Raw genomic sequence first — 27,606 nt, forward strand, 5'->3', positions numbered from 1 at the left:
TTATTACTATAGAAAATTTTCCGAAAATTTTATTACTAAAGAAAATTTTCCGAAAATTGTATTACTATAGAAAATGTTCCGAAAATTTTATTTCCATGGAAAATTTTCTGAAAATTTTGGTTATATAGAAAATTTTATCAAAATTTATATAGAACATTACTCAAAGTTTTATTTATATAGTAAATTTGATCAAACTTTTATTTATTTAGACAATTTTATCAAAATTGTATTTAGAAAATTTTCTGAAAATTTTATTTCTATAAAAAGTTTTCTGTAGAAAATTTTCCGAAAATTTTATTTCTATAGAAAATTTTCTGAAAATTTTATTTTTATAGAAATTTTTTCGAAAATTTTATTTCTATAGAAAATTTTCTGAAAATTTTATTTCTATAGAAAATTTTCTGAAAATGTTAATTCTATAGAAAATTTTCTAAAAATTTTATTTCTATAGAAAATTTTCCGAAAATTTTATTTCTATAGAAAATTTTCCGAAAATTTTATTTCTATAGAAAATTTTCAAAAACATTTAATTCTATGGAAAATTTTCTGAAAATTTTGGTTATATGGAAAATTTTATCAAAATTTATATTGAACATTAATCAAAGTTTTATTTATATAGTAAATTTGATCAAAACTTTTATTTATTTAGAAAATTTTATCAAAATTGTATATAGAAAATTTTCTCAAAATTTTATTTCTACAGAAAATTTTCTCTAAATTTATTTTTACAAAAAATGTCTCAGAACTTATTTTTATAACAAAGTCTCTCAAAATTTTATTTATATAAAAGATTTTCTAAAAAATTTATTTCTATAGAAGATTTTCTCAAATTTTTATTTGTATAGAAAATATTATAAAAAATCTATTTATTTATACATTAATGTATTAACCACCGCAAAAACTGCGCAATTTTTCTATATCAACAATAATTCTAAAACGCTCTAAATTCAACAAGGCTTCCCTTCATTATGTCCATTGTGAGTATGATTAGGTGACTAAACAAACAAGACACCTGCAAAAATGATATTCATCAAGACTTGGACTTCCTAGTTGATCAATCAATTCCCTCCTTTGCATTCATAAAATTTTGATTATAAAAAATGCAGCATATGAAAGGAGGGTGTACCTTTTTCTTTTAATTCTCCACACATATCACAAACGACAATAACAATTGCGCTTTTCAAAATGATTTCAAAGAAATGTACACCACATGGCTGGCATCTAGACACAATTGCAAATACTGAATTAATGCATATTCTAATTAAATGACAAAACCCCCCATCTAAATGAAGTCCACTGGGGTATTGATGAATGGGGGCGTGGAGAGGGGGGTATGGACAAATATTGACGACGTAGATGTTAACTGCAACAATTGCCAATTCATATTCATTAGATGCCCACTCAGTGTACTCCAGTAGAACTATTCAGCCTTCTCATAGACACCCTGTTTGAGTATTAAATGGTAGGATGTTCGATTCGAACGAAATGCACTTGGCAGAAATTACAATTTTTATAGGTATGAAAAATTCATTACAATTTACTTGAGTAGTTTGTTTATGTTCAAACAAGTACAACTTGTTTCGTTTAAATTTTTCTACGCAACAAATCAAGAGCTTCTACAACTACGTTGTATAGTTTACAGCCAGGCTGTCTCAAAGTTTGCCTCCTCGGCGAGTTAAAATCTATAATATATAAAACTGTTTACACAAAATCATATACACATATATGTATTTATGTGAGTATGTGTGCACGAGAGTTATATTTTATTGACTTACGTATATAAATAATAATAATGATAACTTCTAGTTGAGTGCTATAGTAACCCAGTAAAAATTTAACATCAACAAATTCTAATTTTGAAAAAATAAAATTGTGGTCAATTTTTATTTCTTTAGAAAATTTTTTTTCGGAATTTAATTTTTATAGAAAAATTTGGAAAAATATTATTTCTAATTTTGAAAAAATAAAATTGTGGCCAATTTTTATTTCTTTAGAAATTTTTTTTTTCGGAATTTAATTTTTATAGAAAAATTTTGAAAAATATTATTTCTATATAATAATTTGGAATAAAATTTATTTCTATAGAAAATTTGACAAAATTTTATTTCTATGAAAGAATTTGTTAACATTTAATTTCTAAAGAAAATTTTGCCAAAATTTTATTTATATAGAAAATTTTGTCAATATTTTTTTATAGAAAATATTTTCACGATTTTATTTCTATAGAAAATTTTATCAACATTTTATTTTTATAGAAAATTTTTGCAAACAACTACACTAATGGAAAATGTAATTTTTTTGCAAACATTTATTTCTATAGAAACTTTTTGTAAGATTTATTTCTATACAAAATTATTGATAGTTTATTTTTATAGAAAGGTTTGTGATTTATTTCTAGAAATTTTATTCATATTTTTTTTTCTATACAAAATTTTTCTCTAAATTTTGTTCTACAGAAAATTTCAAAATTTATTTCTGCAGAAAATTTTGTTAAAATTTTATTTCTATATAAATTATGTCAAAATTTTAGTTCCATTGAAATTTTGTCAAAAGTTTATATCCATTGAAATTTTGTCTAAAAAAAAAAATGTTGTTAATGAATTTTTCGGAAACTTTCGTTTATAGAAACGTTTGTACAGAATTTAGTTCTTGTTCTCTAGAAAATCTTGTTAACATTTTATTTCTAAAACAATTTAATCAAAATAAATAATTAATAATTTATATAAAAACTTTGATTTTCATAGACATTTTATGAAAATTTTATTTCTATACAAATCTTTGTTAATATTTTATTTCTATAGAAAATTTTTGCTATACATGTTTTATTTTTATAGAAAATTTTGTCAAAACATCTGCGGAAATTTTTATTTTTGTTACAATTTTAGTTCTTTATCAAATCTTTTTTAAAATTTTTTTCTAAAACAAAATTTTGTCAAAAACTTATTTCTAATAAATGTCAATAATTTTCTAAGCTTGAGACTATTGACATTTATTTATTACCAATATATTTATACAAAAAATTTGCTTTCTTTAGACTTTAACCAAATTCTGTAGAAAAAATTTGTAAAATTTTATTTCTGCAGAAAATTTTTGTAAAATTTTATTTCTATAGAAAATATATACATATTTTATTTTTATAGAAAATTTTGTCAAAAAATATGTGGAGATTTTTATTTTTGTCAAAATTTTAGTTCTATGTCAAATCGTTTTAAAATTTTATTTCTAAAAAAATTTTGTCAACAACTTATTTCTAATAAATGTCAATAGTTTTCTAAGCTTGAGACTATTGGCATTTATTCATTGCCAATATCTTTTTAACAAAAAATTTGAGTTCTTTAGGCTATAATTAAATTCTGAAGAAAATTTTTGCAAAATTTATTCCTTAAGAAAATTTTTGTAAAATTTTATTTCTACAGAAAATTTTTGCAAAAATTTTATTTCTATAGAAAAGTTTTGCAAAATTTTATTTCAGCAGAAATCTTTTGTAAAATTTTATTTCATTGTTGTTGTTTTTGATTTCAGCTTTTTTTGTAAAATTTTATTTCTGCAGAAAATTTTTCCAAAATTTTATTTCTATAGAAAATTTTTGCAAAATTTTATTTCAGCAGAAAACTTTTGCAAAATTTTATTTCATTGTTGTTGTTTTGATTTCAGCTTAAAACCATGCATTGACTAAACTACAAGTGTAGCTTAACCAACCGAGGAAAAGAATGTTTGTCAAATTTATTTGGGCAAAGCCCTATAGACTGCAAGATGGTTTGATGGACGCACTTAAAAATTACCACATTACCACATTCCTCATTAGCATCCTCTACTTGCAGCAAAACTCTTAACCAATTATCAGAATAAATTCAGGCAGTTCACTAAACCCAAAAGTAAACCACATTTGAACCTTCCGACAAAAGGTTTTACATGATATGCCGAAATAAATTCGTACAAACACCGTCAAATCATCGATTTGAGTGCAGTTGGCTGGGCAAAGCCCTATAGACTGCAAGATGGTTTGATGGACGCACGTTTCGGAATTACCACATTCCTTATCAGCATCCTCTACTTGCAGCAAAACTTTCAACCAATTATCAGAATATATTCATGCAGTTCACTAAACCCAAAAGTAAACCACACTTGAATTTCGAAAAAAGGTTTTACATGATAGCCGGCTTATGCCGAAATAAATTCGTACAAACATATCTCTTTTCCCATTTCCTTTCCTATTTCTATAATTTTTTTTGCAAATTTTTATTTCTATAAAATTTTTTTGCAAAATTTTATTTCTATAGAAAATTTTGTCAATAGTTATTTCTATAGAAAAATTTTGCTGTACATATTTTATTTTTATAGAAATTTTTTTAAAAATTTTATTTAGTATATTTTTGCAAAATTTCAGTACCCTCGAAAATTTTTGCGAAATTTTGTGTCTATTGAAAATTTTATATCTATAGATTTTTGGAAAAAATTATTTCTATAAAAAATGTTTGCAAAATCTTATATCTACAGAAAATTTTTGCAAATTTATTTCTACAGAAAATTTACTTTCTATTGAAGATTTTATCAAAATTTGATTTTTATAGAATTTATTGTCAAAATTTTAGTTCTATACAACGTCCCAGCAAAAAAAGCGTCGCAAAAAAACTAGTGAAAATGTTCTTTTTGTATCCGGAAGTGGTGCCAAATTGACGCAGAAGCGATGAATTTAACATGGGCTTATCATAGGACGGATGTCCACCATTTCAACAGAAGCTGCACTGAATTTGCATCACTTCTTAAGGTGTAAGGCGAATTCAGTGTTTTGGATGTGAATTAAGAAATTTTGTGATATTTGGACAAATAAATAATTTTTAAAAATTTTTATGATTTTTAATGCATTACAACGCTTGTCTGGAACTTTTGTGATCAAATATTTTCAAAAATTCGAAATTTTTCTACAAAGATATAGCATTTTTTTCGACTAAATTTATATAATTTGTACAATTTTATTAATTCTTAATCTGTTTTTAACCTATTTGAAACAAAAAAAAATAAATTTCCCATTTAAAATATGAAAAAAGCGAGTTATAAAGAAATTGACTCAAATGAACTTCCTGTGTAGTTAAATTGAAAAACATCTTTGGAAGAGCATTTTTGGAAGTTCTTTTAAAGTTGTGCCTTGAGAAGAACTTCCAAATTTGTTTGCTGGAGTTTTATCAAAATGTTTTTTTATAGAAAATTGTATCAATAATATTTTCTACTGAAAATTTTACAATGTTTTGAAATTTGGTGTTATAGAAATTATTATTTAGGCAATGTTTTATTCTCTAGAAAATTTTTGCAAAATTTTAATTCTATACAAAATCTGTGTCCACCAAATGTTAATTATATAGAAAATTTTATCAAAATTTTATTTCTACAGAATTTTTTGTCAAAATTTTAGTTCTATAGAATATATATAGAAAGTCTGCGACCAAATGTCAATTATATAGAAAATTTTATCAAAATTTTATTTCTACAGAATTTTTTGTCAAAATTTTAGTTCTATAGAATTTTTTTGTAAAAAATTTAGTTCTATAAAATGTTTTGTCAAAAATTTTTATCAACGTTTTTTTCTACTACAAATTTTATTTCTACAGAAATTTAGCCAAATATTTTTTCTATAGAATTTTATCAACGTTTTTTTTTCTACTACAAATTTTATTTCTACAGAAATTTAGCCAAAAATTTTTTCTATAGAATGTTTGGTCAAAATTTTACTTCTATAGAACGTTTTATCAAAATGTTTTTCTTTAAAAAAATTTTATCAATAATTTTTTCTACTAATAATTGTAATAATGTTTCAAAATTGTGGTTCAATATAAAATTGTTTTATGAAAATGTTTTTCTATAAAAAATTTTATCAATAATCTTTTTCAGTAAAAATTTTACAATGTTTTGAAATTGTTATTCAATAGAGAATTTTTGCAAAATTTTATATGTTTTAAAAAAATTTACGAATTTAAAATTTTCGAGGGAAATAAAATTATTTCATAGCTGATAGCCTAAGTAGCTAATGCTAGATTTTTTTCTCTAGTATTCTTATATTTACTATAAGTTTAATAAATAAATAAATAATAAATAAAATTATTTCACTCGGAAATGTTTTCAAAATTTCAGTTTATTTTTGCAAAGTTTTATTCTCTAGAAAATTTTTGCAAATTTTCAATTGTATACAAACTTTTTTGCAAAATTGTATTTCTCTAGAAAATCTTTGTCCAAAGTTTAGTTATATAGCAAATTTATGAAAATTTTAGTTCTATAGAATTTTTTGTCTAAATTTTATTTCTACAGAAATTTAGTCAAAATTTTATTTTAAGGTAATTTTGTCAAAATCTTATTTCAGAGAACAGTTTGCAAAATTTTATTTTTAGTCAAAATTTTATTTCAAGGTAATTTTGTCAAAATCTTATTTCAGAGAAAATTTTTGCAAAATTTTATTTTTATAGAATTTTTGTTTTCGTTAATTATTTTTATTCCACTATATAATGAAATGTAATTTAATTTTATTTATAACGAAAAAAAGGTTTGCTGGTCTACTTTGAAAAACGTATGATGCTGAATTATAACATCTTTATGGTCATCTCTTTAAACACCATCCCCAAGCCCCTTCGATTGCCATAGCTCCATTTGTAGTATATTCCCCTACCGTCAGATGCCTTGCTTGCTAGCATCTTAACATACATTTATTTAATATGCAATTATTGCAACTTGTTTAAGAGTTGTTTCTTTTTAGTTTAGTAGATATATATATCGCATTAAGATAGTCTTCAGATATTTTACTTGTAAGCTGGCTAGCTGGCAGTTTGACTTGGTTCGATGGGTTTGCGGTTCATTTACTGATCGTATTGTAAAGTTGTTATTAACGACGTTTTTTTTGTTTTACTTTTTTAACTAAACTTACAACAGGGTGGTCATTTCAATTATAGTAGACCTGTTTTTGCTCAAATCATGGTTTCGTTGGGTGATCTTTGAAACTAGCTAGGTTTGGATTTTACTCAAATCCCATCTCGTTTTCATTCATTAAGAATTCAGTTATTGTTTTTGTTTTGTTTAAAGAAAGAAAAAAAAACAAGAGCAAATGCTTTATTGATTTTTCTTTATGACACAAGATTTTCAATAAAAAAAAAAAAAATTATCAAAACTGTAGTTTGTGGTTTTTCTTTTCTGTTACTATTTAGCGATAATATTGATATAGAAAAAAATTTTTTTTTTCGATTTCTTATCTAGCTGCTCATATTTATCTTACTTATAAAACGTACTCACGTTCCAATTGACCGATCGACAAGAAGACTATAAAAAACAGCAGAATTGTGTCAAATTGGTTCACTATGAGGTTTTTTACACCTTAATTTCCAATGGCTTTAATGATTTTTTTCTTGTAGGGCCTTTGTGCGTTTTTTTTTTGTTTCTCTGAACATTTTTTTTTATTGCCAACTAGAAAGTGGGTTACGTTACCGCACATGACGTTGTGGTGTAGCTGTAGCAATATAAAGAACTTTCAGCTCAGTTTTTTTTTTATTTAAATATTCCAATTGCGTTTGATCTAGAAACTTAGCATTGCCTTTCAATTGGTCCAAAGTTTGACCAAGACTATAGTTTTCAATGAATTTAAATAATTTATGATAAGTTTTCATAACTAAAATAGAATTATAATTTATAATTATTTTTAAAATGCTCCCTTTTGCAATCAAAAAAGGAAAAATCCAAAATCAAAAGTCGATTAGTCGAGATTGAAGATTACAACAAGTATATACGGTCATAAGTTCGGCCAGGCCGAAGCTTATGCACCCTCCACCTTCTAAACACTTCCATCCACAATCGCATTACTTAAGTTGCGGTAACGATTGCCGATGGCAAGGTATCTTAGAACCTCCTAACACCGTCTTCTAAATTGTATGTAAGTCCATACGTGGTATATATTAAATCAAAAAAGATCGATCATATACGTATATACTTCAGTTTGACAAAATTTTCTATAGACATAAAATTTTCAAAAAAGTTTTTACAAAAATAAAATTTTGACAAAATTTTCTATAGAAATAAAATTTGAACAAAATTTTCTATAGAAATAACATTTTGTTAGATTATTTTTTGCTCGAACGGCAACCATGATTATGAACCGATATGGACCACTTTTTGTGTGATTGGAGATCGGCTATATATAACTATAGACCGATATGGAGCAATTTTGGTATGGTTGTTAGCGGCCATATACTACCACCACGTTCCAAATTTGAACCGGATCGGATGAATTTTGCTCCTCCAAGAGGCTCCGGAGGTCAAATCTGGAGAACAGTTTATATGGGGGCTATATATAATTATGGACCGATGTGGACCAAGTTTTGCATGGTTATTAGAGACCATATACCAATATCATGTACCAAATTTCAACCGGATCGGATGAAATTTGTTTCTCTTTGAGGCACCGCAAGCCAAATCTGGGGATCGGTTTATATGGGGGCTATATATAATTATGGACCGATGTGGACCAATTTTTGCATGGTTGTTAGAGACCATATACCAACACCATGTAAATTTGCTTCTGTTAGAGGCTCCACAAGCCAAATCTGACGGTCCCTTTATATGGGGGCTATACGTAAAAGTGGACCGATATGGCCCATTTGCAATACCATCCGACCTACATCAATAATAACCACTTGTGCCAAGTTTCAAGTCGATAGCTTGTTTCTTTCGGAAGTTAGCGTGATTTCAACAGACGGACGGACAGACGGACTTAGATCGACTCAGAATTTCACCACGACCCAGAATATATATATACTGGGGTCTTAGCGCAATATTTCTATGTGTTACAAACGGAATGACAAAGTTAATAATCCTATGGTGGAGGGTATAAAAGTGGAATATGTCATTTTTGACATTTTTATTTTAGCAAAAATTTATTTAAATCAAAAAGTCTTTTTTCACCTAACGCAATTGGGTACACAAACGTACAATTTCTTTCTGACACCTTCCCTCCGTTTCTAAACATCAAAAAGACACCCCGTGGGTATAAAATCCAAACGATTGAGAAGGCCATCGAAGCCACGTTCACTTATTTTTCGACCTAGAGAAACATATTTAACCCAAACGGGTTAAATACATTGAAAAAGTCTTTAAGGTTTAACATACACAGAAAAAATTTCACGAAAATTTTTCCAATTAAAATCTTAATTGAGTTTTAAAAAATATTCAATTAAAAATTTAATTGATTCAACAAATTTTTTAATTGAAATAAAAATCAATCACACAAATTAATAGTATCAATAAAATATTTAATTGGATCAATTAATGTTTTAATTGACTGTCAATTAATTTTTTAATTGATACCATCATTTCTGTGATTGAAGACATTTCAATTAAAAAATTAATTGGATCAATTAATTACGTGATTGAATCAGAAAAATTTTTTTTTGTGTGTAGTTAAATTCTGGGCCGGCTATAAAACGTTTCCCAAATAAGGTAGTCGTATAAAATTCAGTAGAGTAATAAAATTAAAACGGGAAGGTATTCAAGATAAATTTAGTTCAATTTGAATGTATTTAAATTTATTTTTAATTCAAGTTTATTATATTTTATTTTATTGATTGGTCCTAATCTTAAGGACAAACTTAAAGACTAACCATAGCACTAAAATGATCCGACTGATTCTTATTTTGTTGAATGCCTTGGCATAGACTTTCGTTAGACCAGATCGCTAATTATTACACTTGATAAAATGAAAATCTTAACTTTTTCCGTCTGCATAGAAAATTTCACTTTTCATCATCATCTTTTGCCAAATGATGATGATGATGAGGGTGACGATGCTGCTGTTGGTGACGATAATTGTGTGGTGGTGATGGTGGCAATTGCAACACTTGTAATATACTCTTCAGATCCCAAAACACACAGAGTTGTGTTGTGGTTTTTCCGGATTGAAGCTGATATGAAACCCGACAAAAATCGACATCAACACCAAAAGCTCCGTTCAGCTTACATGCGTGCGTATACGGAAAATAGTAAAACTTCAAGCGCAGAAAGAAAAAAAACTTAATATCAAAACTCATAGACATAGAAACGAGCACGCAAAAAAGAAACAAGTGCGTCGTAATATAACAAAAATGAAAACGCGATAAGAAATTAAAATACAACAAAACAAAAAACTGGAAACCAGTAGACGAAATCGAAAATCTCTGGAGCGCTTGTATGCAATCGATGTAGACAAGCATCTGCATACATCCGATCATTTTTGAATTTCAAATTTATTAATCACAAGCAAACAATGATTGATAGATTAATTTGTCCGTTTAAGGTTGCCGATATAATTGGAGCAAATTCAAACATCAATTTATAAAAAAAAAAATGGGAAGCTTGTAAAAATGCCTAAATTGAATGAGCTTTAGTTAAAATACGATTTTTAAGATGATATTTCTCCAAGAGCCTTCTTAATTCCTTTAATGAAAATGGGGACTACATTGGTAACCAGTGTTGCCAATATTGGGCAATTCCCCCAAATTTAGGAAATAGTGGTTGGGGCGAAATTTTTGAGTTGGGACTTTAGGGGTTTATCTATCTCAGGCGCATTCTGAGGTGCATAAACTCCTGCTGGCCAAACAGCCAGCAGCAACAACAGCTATATCATGGCGTGAGCTGTGGTCGAAAAAAAACGCACGGTCACAATTCGGTCCTCAAAATAATGCCAGATGTGCCAAACATAGAGGATTACTGTCTGGCGAAACCGACCGACCGAACATAGATAAAACAGCGAAAATTTACCTAATCACTGTAGTGATTTTCAGGCTGAAATTTAGCAATAAATGAGGTGGCAATTGCCTGACAAATAATGTTACAGCAAATGTCGGTATTAATATACCTGTGTTCCTTAACTCAAAAACGGCCATGGGCTACCGCAAATCTCTGAACAAGATGGCTAAGCAGTACAATCTTCCCATGTTCCGATATTCGGAATCGCAAATCGCAAAAAATTGTTTTCTTATAAAAAAATGAGATACTTTTCGGACTTCAATTCAATTTGTACTTGAACTTCTTATCGAAGAGAACTATGTTGCCAAAATTTTAATTTGTATGTTTTTATAGAAAATATCGCCAAACGAAAAGTTTGCGATACCGAATATCTCAACATACGGCATTATTCACCTACTATAGGTGCCTAGCCACCCCAGGAACAAACCAGGGAACAGTGAAGTGGATGAGTTAGCAATCATGGGAACAATGGCATACAGCTCTAGATTACTGGCGGACCTGGAAAATTTTAACTTAAGCAGTCTGCTAATATTTTGGTATCAGGTTGGTACAACAGAAGGAGAAAATCGGATGGGTTCAACGGTAAAAACTACATGTGAATAATGTTAATGTGGTACCACAATGGACTGAATAGTCTAAGTGAGCCTGAAATAAATCGGGCTGCCACCTTAACCTAACCAAAGATTTGGTGGATAATTTCTATAAATTTTACGATTTTTGTGGGAATTTTTTTTCGAAATCGGTTCTGTATAATAATTAAGGTTTACATGAAATTCTTTTTAATAGAAAAGAAGCAAAGCGAATCGTCAAAATTTAAAAAATAAAATATATCTCCTCTTTATTCCACGGCTGACAATAGGGTGGAAATGTAGCATTTGGGCTAGAAACGGACACAGGGTTTTATTTTCGGGAGCTCAAGCGCTAAGTTATAATTTTACTCAGTTGGGCTAAGATATTTTTCTACACTCAAAAAAATGAACCAAAAAAGCGATTTTAACTATATTTTAGTTCATGGATTTATTATGTATATGGAGAAAGTTTTCTTTACTCTAATAGGGTTTTGCGTACGTTAGTTAAATGAAATAAAAATCGGGAAAAATTATACACAAATTAAGCATTTACTAAATTCGTACTTCTCACAAAATAGTTTATTATTTCTTTTAATTTGTAAATTTTACTACAGATGCGCCCATCTTGAACTTCGTATGGCACTAAAGACATTCTTGCAATTTGAACTCCAATTATGTCTAATAAATTTTCCTGAATTTGTGGAAAAATATTTACTTATTTTTGTGATAACCACGTGATGTCATCGTTTGTAATACCGTTTAGTTAAAATTTTCTAAAAATAATCAAAATTTGCTAAAATTAACAAAAATTTTCTTTTTCTTGACGGGTTCACTGTTTTTTCAGAGTACCCTTGTGAAATCATGTCGTAAGGACTCGGACTCAAATAATGCCACCTCGTCAGTGCTCATCTCCGATATGGACAATATATCCCATAAATTTAGAAATTATGAAAATGTGTCACCTTCATATTGATCGAGCACTCAATATTATTACTTGATTATTTAGAAGTAAATTTTCGTTCATAAATACATGGTAACCGAACTCCCATTTTCTTTTCCCGAGCATTTTGAAGACGATCTTGTGGTAGGAGAAAAATGTTATATTTTTCTTAACATGTTTACAGATTTTCTTTATATATTTTTTTCATAATAAGTGGTCAACAATTTATTAGGGACTTTTTTGAGGAATTTTACTTTAAATTGTGAATTGGGGACGAAAGCGTCCTAATTTAGGGACAAGAGCCAGAAAAATAATGGCAACTGTGTTGGCAACAGTTTTTTACATGCCCCAATTTATTAAAAAATATTTACACACTTTCTGCTCTATCTAATATCTACGATAGACAAGAAAATCTTCTCTCATTGAAAGAACTCTAGAGGTTAATTGAATATATTGAAAACATATGCAAAATATCAACCCACCAATTATTACAGCAAATGTAAACAGCAACAACAACAATGAGAATTACAATAACACAAACTATAACAAGAACACCAGCAGTGTCAATCACATGCATTGAAAACCAACCAATACAATGACAAAAAAACCAAAACAATAGGAATACAGAGAAAAAAGACTATAAAACAAGTCTAGCAAAAGAGCTAAAACCAAGAAATATCATTAACAGCAACACTTGCACTACTTGAAACTTGATGCAAACATTGTCGCACACCACCCCAAAACACCCCCCACCTACGCAAGAACCCAATCCATATAATACAAAACGATCATTAAATCTTTCATTCTCTCCTTTAAAAAAAAAACACAATGCCTGCATAGGCAACCACACATATTGATGTGGATGTGGGGAGAATACAGCATTCAAACAGATTTCAACTCCACAACATTGTAAGTCTCCCATCATAGATTAACACCACCACCTCCATCATCAGCATAGCTATTACCACCACCCAACAACATCAATGTCATTCAAACTATAGAAAATGATGAGTGAACCCCCACTTTACTTCTCCCCTCTCCAACCCTATCGACACAATAAAACATTCGTGTTAATGTTGTCGTCTATCTAATGATGGTGTCATCATCATCATCATCCATCGACATCATTCATATTGCTGTCGTTGTATTGGTCATTGTTATTGTTATTTTAAGCATTGTTCTGTATAAATTTTGTTGTTGGTATTATTTGAGGGGGTTATAGGATGCTGTATCCGAGTTGTTTATTGCTTTCTGAGTAAACGTATACATGCATTAGCGAGAGTATTATTTTTTCTTTTATGTATTATTGTGACAACAATTTCGTTTTCATATCGATTAACAACACTTGTAGTTGTGGAGATCAAACATATATTCATAAATATTGATTATTGCCGCTCATGGTTATGAAAAGATGAGAACATTTCTCAATCTCACTTAGATTCAATACTTTAGGTACACACAAAAAAAAATTTTTCTGATTCAATCACGAAATTAGTTGATCCAATTAATTTTTAATTGAAATGTCTTCAATCGCAGAAATGATAGTATCAATTAAAAAATTAATTGAAGGTCAATTAAAAAGTTAATTGATCCAATTAAAAAATTAATTGATACTATTATTTTTGTGATTGATTTTTGTTACAATTAAAAAATTTTTTGAATCAATTAAATTTTTAATTGAATATTTTTAAAACTCAATTAAAATTTTAATTGGAAAAATTTTCGTGAAATGTTTTTGTGTGTAGATACTACCGAGTTAAAGCAATGCAACAGTAGTTTCAAATAATCGAAGATATTAAAACTCTGACTTTTGTAGTCAATATCTATAATAAACGATTGCAATATGGACTTATTGTGAAATAATAGGCCTGTTTGCAAGAGCTATCCATAACATCGTTGCGCTGGTGTTCTCTCCAGAACATCTCAACAGTGCAAATTTCGCCAGTGTTGCCAGATTGATTTTTGATAAAATCACTGTTTATTGATTCACAATAGCAATATATTGTAAGAAGGTGATATTAGAAGCAATGAAGTGTCATAAACATTCGCACTAGAAAATATTTCTGAACATTTAAACAATTTATACAAATTATACATTTAAAATGTAGAAATTCACCGTCTCTATATTTAAATGCTGCTGCCAGAGTGTTGTGCTATTTTGCACATGTTCAGAATAAACGATTCCTGTGTTTTCTTTTAATCCCTATGGGTTTGATATCCAATACTAAAAGAAAACAAGCGTAATATAAAGGGGCTTCCAATACACCTGGTGTTATTTTGGCATTCAAAGAAAAATCTCATAATAAAAAGGAAGGTATGTCATTTAATACTGAAAACAATATTAGACAAATGGCTACCATTGCCTGCTTGTAGGACCCTATTCTTTTGGTGACTGCCCTATGTTCTCTATAACGTTAAGAATTCTATATTTTAGGTCTTGAATCGTAGCTGGATTGTAGACGTAAGCGTTATCTTTCAAGTAGCCCAAAAGTCGCAAGATGTTATATTAGAAGATCTGGGTGGTCTATTTTGATCACCTGTTCAAATAACCCCATTCGACAAGTTTTCTCTTAAAAGCGAAATGGTTTTGTTCCTTGTATAGCATGTAGTAGCATCGTCTTGTTGATAGAAAAAAATTTGCCAAATCAATGCCATAGCAGAATCCATTCACCTTAACAGTTCATTCAGTCTCATTTCCGAAAAAAAGTTAGGTCCAACGGTCCCGCAACAAACAGTCATATTGAGGATGGAGATATTTCTCATCAATAACTCTTCGCATTTTCAACTTTTCTTGTTGCCTTAACTACAGAATTTTCCGTCTCATGACAGCTACTCTGCTATAAAAAGGATGTCATTTTCCGTTGATCTGAACATCAAATCGGGGAGCAAAATAATGGCCTGTCACCAAAGCTAAATATATAATAAAAGTTTTGTGAATTATTGTCCTACTCGTTGAAGAAAAGTTTTCTCCTTCTTCTTGTTCAAATAAAGCCTAAAATTGGAAGGGTAGCTCATTAGAACTGAGTCATTGAAACTCCTACACTAATAGAAAAAATCACGCTCCATAGTCGTGAACGGATGGTGACAAAATGAAACGGAAACGTTCACAAAAAATCAAAACGAAATGTTCACAATTTCGTCCACGGGCGTTCACGATTTCATGAACGGCATTCGTTTTTATTTGGCCATGAAAAGTTTTAAAATAATCGTTAGACATTATTATGGCAACTCCCTCGGTGGTGCAATGTGCTAAGGCGACTATTAACGCGTATTGTGCAGAAAACACAGGTTTCTTTTTTTTAATTTTTTGTTTATAAATTCGTAACCATAACGTTTTCAGATCGTGAACGCTGGTTGTTATTTGGACAACGCATGGTTAATTTTATCGTTGTCAAATTGACACCGCCTGTTCTTCGTTTGACACCACATGTGTTTTGATTCACTTTCATGAACAAATCGTTTTGAAATGAGCACGCCGTGCATGATTTTTTCTACGAGTGTATAAGGCAAGTTTTGCTAAGAGGATGACCCTCTTAAGACATCAACTTGGAGAAGCCGAAATATATAAAATAGATTACTTTCTTATGAATAGGGTTCTTGGTTTTCGCTCAAATTTTTAATCGGATATTTTCCATTTCCGTTTGGAAGATCTTAAATCATCGTTAATAATTTGTCCTCACCAATTTTTGGTAATAATGAGATATCCTAATATCCACTTCCAGGTATTGACCTGAAGACCGTGCGGACATAAGTCTTATGAATAGGATCCATGGATTTGGCTCAAAATTTGGATCAGCTATTTTCCATTTCCGTCGAGAACCGACGGACGAACAGCAAAGCCTAGTACGTCCGCCTGTTCATCTACCATATTTATTATTTACAATATCGAGATAGCACGAAATGTGGATATACTCAGCAAAACAGTGACGCCAAAAAGGAATATGTGCACAAACGGATCAGTAGCAATGAATTTTACAAGGGCTTGTCATTCGCTTGGAAATCATTCTTAAAAGCATCCGGTGCATTCATTTCACATCATTTCTTCAAATGTTATGCTACTTCACTATTAACATCATGTGGAGTGAAAAATAAGTGCTAAGTACAGCCATAGTAATGATTTGGGAAAACCTCCCAAATAATTTTCTGGATATAGAAAAAATGCAAGAGTACTCCTATTAACTAACAAATTTCTTCAAAAAGCATGCATAGTTTTCTTTTATGTCCAATGCCACACGAGTTGCTGTAGAGTATCATATAGTCTCCTTAGCCTGTATTTAGCTCTTGCATACTTGTTTCATATTCCATTCAATGTGTCCAAAACGGTGTTTGGGTGTATTTTCAATTAACTTCGTCATAAAACAAAAAAAAAAACATTCTTCATATGAGAAAGTAAAAGTTTATAGCGACAAATATCTAAGCTTTACCTCTATCGCCTGAACTGAACTGTTAGACAGCACAGAGATTTTCGGTGTGAATATCTTGAATGAACGATGTTTAAGGCTTGTCTTCACATTGGAATCTTCATTGGAACGTAACAAAATACTTTCAATTTGATGTTGGATTTTCTTCTTCACAGACCCCGGCCCCCTTCGCCCAAATCATTTGGTTTTTCATAAGAGATGTAGTTTTGGTTGATCATTGTTTTTTTTTTTTCTCCACAAAATCTTAGCCATATTTCCACTGGCGAAGCTGGAACCGGTGATGCATATTAAAAGTTACTACCTGCTTGCAGTTATTGTCATTAGTCTAACACGCTTGAATGAAGTAGCTACTGCATCACTAGCTCGAGTCAGCCAACGGTGACAATATTCACAGATGAGATTACCTTAGAGAAACTGCAACAATGGAGATCATGATGGTTTTGTTTTTTTTTTTTGTATTCTACTGTTGGCCAATGTTGACAATAATCATGGAGGAAATTAGAGGAGATGCGGATGGTGATGATGATGATAATGCCGATGCAGTTGCTGACGCAAATGATAAGGGCAATAATGAAGAAACAGATAATGTTGTTGCAAAAATCACCAACAACGTGATCATTGTTATCTCAGACACCCCCTCCCCATCCATCTCTAGATTATACCACTAACGACAGCATCACATTACCATTTTTTTCATGTGTTCATAACAACAATTCTCAAGACAAAAAAACAGTATAACAAAAAAATTAAGCGAAAAATCTTTTGCCAGAAACTCTAAAGACCCTTATTTGCTAAAAATAGCAAAACCAAGTGTTTTTCTGTTGTTTACTCGGTGGCTGACTGGGTGCTTGGTTGGCATTCATTGTTTGTGCAGAACAAACATTGTTGACTTTGTATTGTGCAACTTTGGACTTTCCTCTTCCTTTGCTCGACGATTGGTATGCATGAACTCTCCAGTTGCAGCAATGTGCTATTACTGTTGCTGCAACATAGTCAGTCTTCGAATTTCTGGCTGTCAACCGTAAATGTCTCGACTCGGAATAGTTTGCCGCAACAGTTTGTTGCTGGTGACTTCTTATTTGGAATTTATTTTTTTGGTTTTTCTTAAATTTTATTGTTTGCTATTTAGCAATATAATTGCATGTATGTCGCTCTGTTATTTTTATTGTCTCTCGATTATCTTGCTTTAAAAAAATGTAATGGTAAATATTGCTTCACTTATTAAATCTAGTTGGACCCATGTTTCAAAAAAACATGGGTCTACATCTTTTGTACTCTATACCAGTGTGATGCATTTTATCACAGATGCACCAAAAAGAGACAAGAGTTTAGAAGTTAGTCTGTTCTACCAGGGATATTTACCATGATAAATTTAAAACGGGGACACAAAATCTCATAGGCGTCAACTTGGAGAAATTGTAAAATATGACCAATGGTTTATTCTCAAATACTCTGAAGGTGGTGTCTGGATAACAAAATAATTTCCTGTAGAAATAAAATTTTGAAAAAATTTTCTATAGAAATAAAATTTTGAGAGCATTTTCTATAGACATACAATTTTGAGAAAATTTTCTATAGAAATATAATTTTGAGAAAATTTTTTATAGATATGGAATTTTGAAACACTTTTTTATAGAAATAAAAATGTCGGAAAAAATTTTCTATAGAAATAAAATTTTCACAAAAATTTTCTAAAGAAATTAAATTTTGGCAAACATTATCTATACAAATAAAATGTTGACAAAATTTTCTGCACAGGTATCGAGAAGGCGAACTACAGGTCTGAAGGTCTTTGGTCAGGTCTTTGGCTCAAATGTCGGCAAATTTAGTGCCTTCAGTATAGATTTGCCTGAGGGAGATAATAAAATTTGGTTGATTATGTTAGGCTAGGCATACTGACAGCCATGGTTGCCACAGTTGCTAGAATTCTTGGGTTTTGGTAGATTTTGCAAAACATTCCTCTCCAACCAAAAAGGTAGATAAATTTTTTATATAAATAACATTATGACAAAATTATCTATAGAAATAAAATTTTTACAAAATTTTCTATAGAAATACAATTTTGACAAAATTTTCTATAGAAATAAAATTTTGAGAATTTTTTTTTATGGAGATAAATTTTTGACAACATTTTCTATAGAATTAAAATTTTGACAAATTTTGTATACAAATAAAATTTTCAGGAATGTTTCTATAGAAATAAAATTTTGAGAAAACTTTCTATGGAAATAAAATTTTGAGAAAATTTTCTATAGAAATAAAATTTTGAGAAAATTTTCTATAGAAATAAAATTTTGAGAAAATTATCTAGAGAAATAAAATTTTGACAAAATTTTGACAAAAGTTTCTATAGAAATAAAATTTTGAGAAAATTATGTATAGAAATAAAATTTTGAGAAAATTTTCTATAGAAAGAAAATTTTGAGAAAATTTTCTATAAATTGTCAATAAAAATAATATTTTGACAAAATTTTTTATAGAAGTAAAATGTGGACAAAATTTCTATAGATAAAATTTTCAATAGAAATAAAATGTTGACAAAATTTTCAATAGAAATAAAATTTTGACAAAATTTTCTATAGAAATAAATATCTGATAAAATTTTCTATAAAAAAAAATCTGATAAAATGTTCTATAAAAATTAAATTTTGACACAATTTTGTATAGAAATAAAATTTTTGACAAAATTTTGTATAAAAACAAAATTTTCTACAGAAATAAAATGTTGACAACATTTTCTATAGAAATAACATTTTGACAAAATTTTCTATAGAAATAAAATTTTGAGAACAATTTTTATAGAAAAAAATTTTGTATAGAAATAAACTTTTGACAACATTTTCTGTAGAATTTATATGTTGACAAAACTTTTTATAGAAATAAAATTCTGAGAAAATTTTCTATAGACATAAAATTTTGGGAAAATTTTTTATATAAATAAAATTTTGATAACATTTTCTATAGAAATAAAATTTTGACAAAATTTTCTATAGAAATAAAATTTTGACAAAATTTTCTATAGAAATAAAATTTTGACAAAATTTTCTATAGAAATAAAATTGTGACAAAATTTTCTATAGAAATAAAATTTTGAGAACATTTTTTATAGAAAAAATTTTTTTTCTACAGAAATAAACTTTTGACAAAATTTTCTGTAGAATTAAAATTTTGACAAAATTTTCTATAGAAATAAAATTTTCAGAATTCTATAGAAATAAAATATTGATAAAATTTTCTATAAAAATATAATCTTAACAAAATTTTCTATAAAAATAAAATTTAACAAAATTTTCTATATAAATAAAATTTTGACAAAACTTTCTATAAAAATAAAATTTTGACAAAATTTTCTATAGCAATGAAATTTTGACAAAATTTTCTATAGCAATGAAATTTTGGGGGAAAAAATTATAGAAATAAAATTTTTATAATATTTTCTATAGAAATAAAACTTTGACAAAATTTTCTATAGAAATAAAATGTTGACGAAATTTTCTATAGAAATAAAATTTTGGCAAAATTTTCTATAGAATTAAAATTGTGACAAAATTTTCTATAGAAATAAAATGTTGAAAAAAAAATTTATAGAAATAACATTTTGCGAACATTTTTTATAGAAAAAAAAATTTCTATAGAAATAAACTTTTGACAAAATTTTCTGTAGAATTAAAATGTTGACAAAATTTTCTATAGAAATAAAAATTTGAGAAATTTTTCTATAGAGATAAAATTTTGAGAAAAAAATTATAGAATTAAAATGTAGATAATATATTCTATAGAAATAAAATTTTGACAAAATTTTTTAGAAATAACATTTTGAGAACATTTTTTATAGAAAAATTTTTTTCTATAGAAATAAAATTTTGAGATAATTTTCTATAGAAATAAAATTTAGAGAAAATTTTCTATAGAACTAAAATTTTGACAACATTTTCTATAAAAATAAAATTTTGACAAAATTTTCTATAAAAATAAAATTTCAATAAAATTTTCTATAAAAATAAAATTTTAATAAAATTTTCTATAAAAATAAAATTTTAACAAAATTTTCTATAAAAATAAAATTTTGTATAAAAAATAAAATTTTATAAAAATGTCTATAAAAATTAAATTTTGAGAATTTATAGAATATAAAGAATATATAAATTCAATTTTAGTTTTCGTGTTATTTGATACATTCAAGTCCATTGCGAGTAAGCTCTAGCTTGTTGTAGAAGTAGTAAGTTTCCCTTGTTAGTGCAATCTAAAATCGTTAAAACATTTTTTTTTATTTATTTACAAAGGCCTTATACAGTTACTTAAAACAACATTTAAATACACCCAAAAAAATTTTCTCTAATAGGAGGTATCATTCATTCGTTCGAAAACACAAATTATGTGCATGCTAACCACAAAAATGTAAACAACAACTTTTTTTATTTTTTTTTTTTTAATTTGATAGATAGTGGTAACATTTTGTTAAATTTTTTGTTGGATTAATTTTAGCACAAGTTGCAAGCGTGGTGGCAGCCCGTTATCTTAGACTCACACAGACTATTCAGTCCATTGTAATACCACAGTGGTGAACTTCTCTCAATGAGTGCTGCCCGGTTCTATGTTTAGCTAAATGACAAGGGATCTCCTTTTTACAGACGTGGTGGAACGTCGTTTTAGTATATGGTCGAGAATTGAACCTAAGATGGATATGCTAACTATTGCATTCCACTATGCTAAATTTTAATGGAAAAAATTCGCTGAAATTATTCCTTTGCATAACGGGTCATCTTTACTAATTCTCAGAATTAAAGAAATTTTAATTGGTTCTAAATGAAATGTAATTTTCTTTTTCATATTTGTATCCTACGTTTCGATAGCGAATTCCATCTTCATCAGGGATTTACTTTGTTGAAATCTTCCGTTTTATAGATGAAACTTCCTTTTATCCTCACGTATTTTGCGTAAGCCGGATCGTCATAATATATTTCTACATTTGGCTACCACTTCTACAAAAATTATTTGTCCATTCGCCAGGCTTTTTAGAACGCTAAGAGGAAGACATCGAGAACAGACTCAACATATCTTTTTTGTGTAACCTTTGTTCTCTATAAGTCGTTGTCATTAATTTTTGTTCTTTTTTTATTATTTCGGGTTTTTTTTCAGCTCTCTCAGTACAAAATTCATAGGCCAGTCTTTAAATAGTCTATGTCTAGCCAATGGTTGGCGACAAGACATTATCGAAAGTACAAAGTGCCATCATCATGTCTTTTGGGAGAACTATTTGCCTTTGACATCAATGTCTATAAATAGAAGACGTAGGAATTTTAGAGTCCCTTAGACTGGGCAAAAGATAGGGAAAGGAGATTGTGGTGTTTTCTTTGTGGTTTTGGAAATGAAATTGAAAGTGAGAATAATGTGCTTGTGAAGAAGTATGGATATTTACAAACTATTTGTCAATATTATATATCAATAGGTATCTCGAAATTTTCTACAAAATAAAAGAGCAATTGGTTTTCTAGGTGCCCCTATCATATACCTATCACGAATTCCATAATCTAAACTATTGAACATATATGTTTTGTTTGAACGAAGAGAAGAAGTGAGTGAGTTTGACTGATAAGAAATCTCTATAAAGAAATTCAAATGGAATATCTTTATTATTTTTTATGTTTGGCCTGATCTTTATTTCCAACTAATCAAACTGTTTTAATGACCTTTTCCAATCATAAAATTTAAAAATACCGATTGTGGAATCTCTATAAAACCTTTCAACATTTACTACCTTATGTACTTAAGTCCAAAAGAATTTCGTTTTTAAATGTCCATAAAAAGAAATATTGATTACATTCTAAAATATTTAAAGATGACTTTTAATTAAAAAATCATTTTAAAATCTCATCACACATCATCTTTCAAATAGAAAAATCAGCTATAAAAAATATAAAAATATCCACCCGAGAGATTTTAAAGTTTATTATGTCTTGGAGTATTTGTAATAAATTTCACAGTATGATATTGATTGACATTAAAAAAGTATAGTTGTTTGGTGTTTTTTTTCAGTTCTCTATAAGAAACTCACCTTAATTATTTCGAAAATATTTAAAAGAATTATATCCAATAGATTGTTGTAAATCGGCTATACTGGATCTGGAAATTTTAATGAAGAGAATAATAAAGATTAGATAAAATTCATTTTTAACAATACGGTTAATAAACATAACCTATAAGACTTTTCAAATTAGTTTTATGATATGATAATACAATATAAGGTTTGATGAAAATCATAAAACATAGAGGGAAAGTTTATGAATCATCCAACAAAATTAAAAAGCAATAAAATTAATAATGGATATAGAAAATATGTATGTGAAGTCGTTTAGTCGTTTTCTAGAGAAATAAGATTCAAAGTTTCCGCCATATTTATTGCCCTTAAGATCATATTCTCTACAAAAGATAGCAATGAGCTGATTAATCTTCTAAAGCTACCAGTACTATGTTCTATTGTATCTGCTAAGTTAATTTGTCCGACTATTTTGGAAAACTACAAATGTACTGCAAAGAAAAGTTAGGCTAAAGTGGCAGCCCGATTTATTGTCAGGCTCACTTATGGGTAATTCCAAAGTATATGACCCCTTAGCAGGCATATCAACTTTAACAAGTATATACGGCCGTAAGTTCGGCCAGGCCGAAGCTTATGTACCCTCCATCATGGATTGCGTAGAAACTTCTTCTAAACACTGCCATCCACAATCGAATTACTTAAGTTGCGGTAACGCTTGCCGATGGCAAGGTATCTTAAAACCTACTAACACCATCTTCTATATTGTATGTAAGTCCATACGTGGTATATATTAAATCAAAAAAGATCGATCCAATACGTATATAATTCAGTTTGAGTAGACATAAAATTTTGACAAAATTTTCTACAGAAATAAAATTTTAACAAAATTTTCTATAGAAATAAAATTTTCACAAAATTTTCTATAAAAACAAACTTTTGACAAAATTTTCTATAGAAATAAAATCTTGGAAGATTATTTTTGGCTCGAGTGGCAACCATGATTATGAACCGAATAAAATTTGAACAAAATTTTTGTATAGAAATAAAATTTTGACAATGATGAAAATTTTATTATGAACCGAATAAAATTTTAACAAAATTTTCTCTAGAAACAAAATTTTGACAAAATTTTCTATAGAAATAAAATTTTGGTAGACTATTTTTGGCTCTAGTGGCAACCATGATTATGAACCGATATGGACCAATTTTTATGTGATTGGACCAATTTTGGTATGGTTGTAAGCGACCATATACTAACACCACGTTCCTAATTTGAACCGGATCGGATGAATTTTGCTCCTCCAAGAGGCTCCGGAGGTCAAATCTGGAGAACGTTTTATATGGGGGCTATATATAATTATGGACCGATATGGACCAATTCTGGCACGCTTGTTAAAGATCATATACTAACACCATGTTCCAAATTACAACCGGATTGGATGAAATTTGCTTCTCTTGGAGACTTCGCAAGCCAAATCTGGGGATCGGTTTATATGGGGGCTACATATAATTATGAACCGATGTGGACCAATTTTTGCATGGTTGTTAGAGACCATATACCAATATCATGTACCAAATTTCAGGCGGATCGGATGAAATTTGCTTCTCTTTGAGGCTCCGGAACCCAAATCTGGGGATCGGTTTATATGGGCGCTATATATAATTATGGACCGATGTGGACCAATTTTTGCATGGTTGTTAGAGACCATATACCAACACCATGTACCAAATTTCAAACGGATCGGATGCAATTTGCTTCTCTTTTAGGCTCCGCAAGCCAAATCTGGGGATCGGTTTATATGGGGGCTATATATAATTATGGACCGATGTGGACCAATTTTTGCATGGTTGTTAGAGACCATATACCAACATCATGTACCGAATTTAAGCCGTATCGGATGAAATTTGCTTCTCTTTGAGGGTCCGCAAGCCAAATCTGGGGATCGGTTTATATGGGGGCTATATATAATTATGGACTGATGTGGACCAATTTTAGCATGGTTGTTAGAGACCATATACTTACACCATGTACCAAATTTCAGCCGGATCGGATGAATAATGCTTCTGTTAGAGGCTCCACACACACAAAAAAAATTTTTTCTGATTCAATCACGAAATTAATTGATCCAATTAATTTTTTAATTGAAATGTCTTCAATCACGAAAATGATAGTATCAATCACAGTTTTAATTGGGCATAGAAAAAAATCTTGATTAAAAAATTAATTGATGTCATTACCAAATTTCAATTAATTTTTTAATTGATTCAATTAAAAATTTAATTGATGTTGATTGCAAAACTCAATTAATTTATTAATTAAAAAAAGGTAACTATTTTCAATTACCTTTTGAATTGGCTTAGAATTTTTATTTGGATTAACAATTGATTGTTTGAAAAAAAAATTAAATTAAAAATTTAAAAAAATGTTAATCACTTTTTTAACTGACTTAGTCTTCCGAATTTGATTAAAAGTTTATTGTATCAATTAACTTTTTAATTAAAAATTTTAAAATTTTGAATCATTGACTTAATTAACTTAACGTTTCTATCTTGATTAAAAAGTTAATTGTACCAATTAATTTATTAATTGAAAAAAATTTCAACTTCAATTAACTTTTTAATTGGAAATATTTTGGTGATATTTTTTTCTGTGCAAGCCAAATCTGAGGGTCCCTTTATATGGGGGCTATACGTAAAAGTGGACCGATATGGCCCATTTTCAATACCATCCGACCTACATCGATAACAACTACTTGTGCCAAGTTTCAAGTCGATAGCTTGCTTCGTTCGGAAGTTAGCGTGATTTCAACAGACGGACGGACGGACGGACGGACGGACATGCTTAGATCGACTCAGAATTTCACCACGACCCAGAATATATATACTTTATGGGGTCTTAGAGCAATATTTCGATGTGTTACAAACGGAATAACAAAGTTAATATACCCCCATCCTATGATGGAGGGTATAAAAATCAACACCCTAAAACGCTTAGATTGTAATGATGTTTACTGTTCTCATATCGAATAAAAGTATGCAAGAATTATGCAATAGAATATAGCTTTTCGTTTATGTTTTTTTTTTCCCACAATAAATGAATTCAAACACAAAAATCGTTTAAGTTTTTATATTGTAACGACCGTTACTTTTTAGAATTTTTTTTTGTGATAAATAATTTTCTTTGATTTGAAAAAAAACCTATTACTGAAAGAAAACATTACAAAGAATTTAATCAGATTTTTTACTTGACACATCCTGTGCAAAATTTTACAATACATGATATTTGTTTCCGAAATATGAAAACAGAACATTTATAAAGTAACGACCGTTACTTTTTTGATGGTCGAAAATAGTATTGAAATTAAATTTTTTATGAATGCTTTCGGCTGCTACCGAAGCTTGAACTTTCGTAGGTCCAAAATTAAGCAATCCTCGTGACATATATTCTTAGGGTGGAATTTTATTTAAAAAATCACAGAATATCGGTACACAGAAAAAAATATCACCAAAATATTTCCAATTAAAAAGTTAATTGAAGTTGAAATTTTTTTCAATTAATAAATTAATTGGTACAATTAACTTTTTAATCAAGATAGAAACGTTAAGTTAATTAAGTCAATGATTCAAAATTTTAAAATTTTTAATTAAAAAGTTAATTGATACAATAAACTTTTAATCAAATTCGGAAGACTAAGTCAGTTAAAAAAGTGATTAACATTTTTTTAAATTTTTAATTTAATTTTTTTTTTCAAACAATCAATTGTTAATCCAAATAAAAATTCTAAGCCAATTCAAAAGGTAATTGAAAATAGTTACCTTTTTTTAATTAATAAATTAATTGAGTTTTGCAATCAACATCAATTAAATTTTTAATTGAATCAATTAAAAAATTAATTGAAATTTGGTAATGACATCAATTAATTTTTTAATCAAGATTTTTTTCTATGCCCAATTAAAACTGTGATTGATACTATCATTTTCGTGATTGAAGACATTTCAATTAAAAAATTAATTGGATCAATTAATTTCGTGATTGAATCAGAAAAAATTTTTTTTGTGTGTAACGACCGTTACTTTGGAAACACCCTTATACAGTTAAGTTATTCGACAAACTTCTGTTTAGACATATTAGTGAAGTCAAGCTCTAATTTAAAGATTCAGCATCGCAGAACCCAATGTGTGAAAAAAATTAATCATGAAATGAAACAAATTTTCACTGCGAAAAAGGATCGCAGTAGCCATCAATATGGAAACTACAGGGTGACTGATATGTAATGGAACAATGTTATATTTCTTCATTTTTATACCCTGCGCCACACTGTGGAACAGGGTATTATAAGTTAGTGCATATGTTTGAACACCCAGAAGGAGACGAGATAGACACATGGTGTCTTTGGCAATAATGCTCATGGTGGGTCCCTGAGTCGATCTAGCCATGTCCGGCTGTCCGTCCGTCCGTCAGTCTGTGAAAACATTTTTGTGATCACAGTCTAGGTCACAGTTTAAGTCCAATCGCCTTCAAATTTGGCACAAGTTCCTGTTTTGGGTCAGAATAGAACCCTATTGATTTTGGGTTCAGATTTAGATAACATAGTGTACCATCCCAGGGCATTAGACGATTTAATTTTAAGTCTATAGATTATAAATTTTGTTCAGATGGAGTCAGATTTAAATGTATGTATTTGGTACAAAACCCTTTATATAGGACCCAACACATTTGACGGATTTGATATAGTATCGAAAACGTGGATTTACAAAGTGGTGCAGGGTATAATATAGTCGGCCCCGCCCGACTTTAGACTTTCCTTACTTGTTTAATTTTATTATTCAATAGCAACAATGTGTTCGAATTGGCTACCTTTGGAATGAATTATCAATTTCAATCGG

General features: G+C 28.8%; 1 protein-coding gene across 1 annotated transcript in view; it reads right to left on the reverse strand.

Moving 5' to 3' along the window:
- conu (Rho GTPase-activating protein conundrum) overlaps positions 1–27,606 on the reverse strand; it is a 372,761-nt gene that overhangs the window by 329,792 nt on the left and 15,363 nt on the right. Inside the window, exon 2 of the mRNA XM_075313922.1 lies at positions 22,738–22,805. The gene's annotated coding sequence lies outside the window, so the exon portion shown is untranslated. The remainder of the gene's footprint in view (positions 1–22,737; positions 22,806–27,606) is intronic.

Source organism: Haematobia irritans, chromosome 5 (assembly GCF_050003625.1).
Source record: "Haematobia irritans isolate KBUSLIRL chromosome 5, ASM5000362v1, whole genome shotgun sequence".
In the NCBI taxonomy this organism is placed as follows: Eukaryota; Metazoa; Arthropoda; class Insecta; order Diptera; family Muscidae; genus Haematobia; species Haematobia irritans.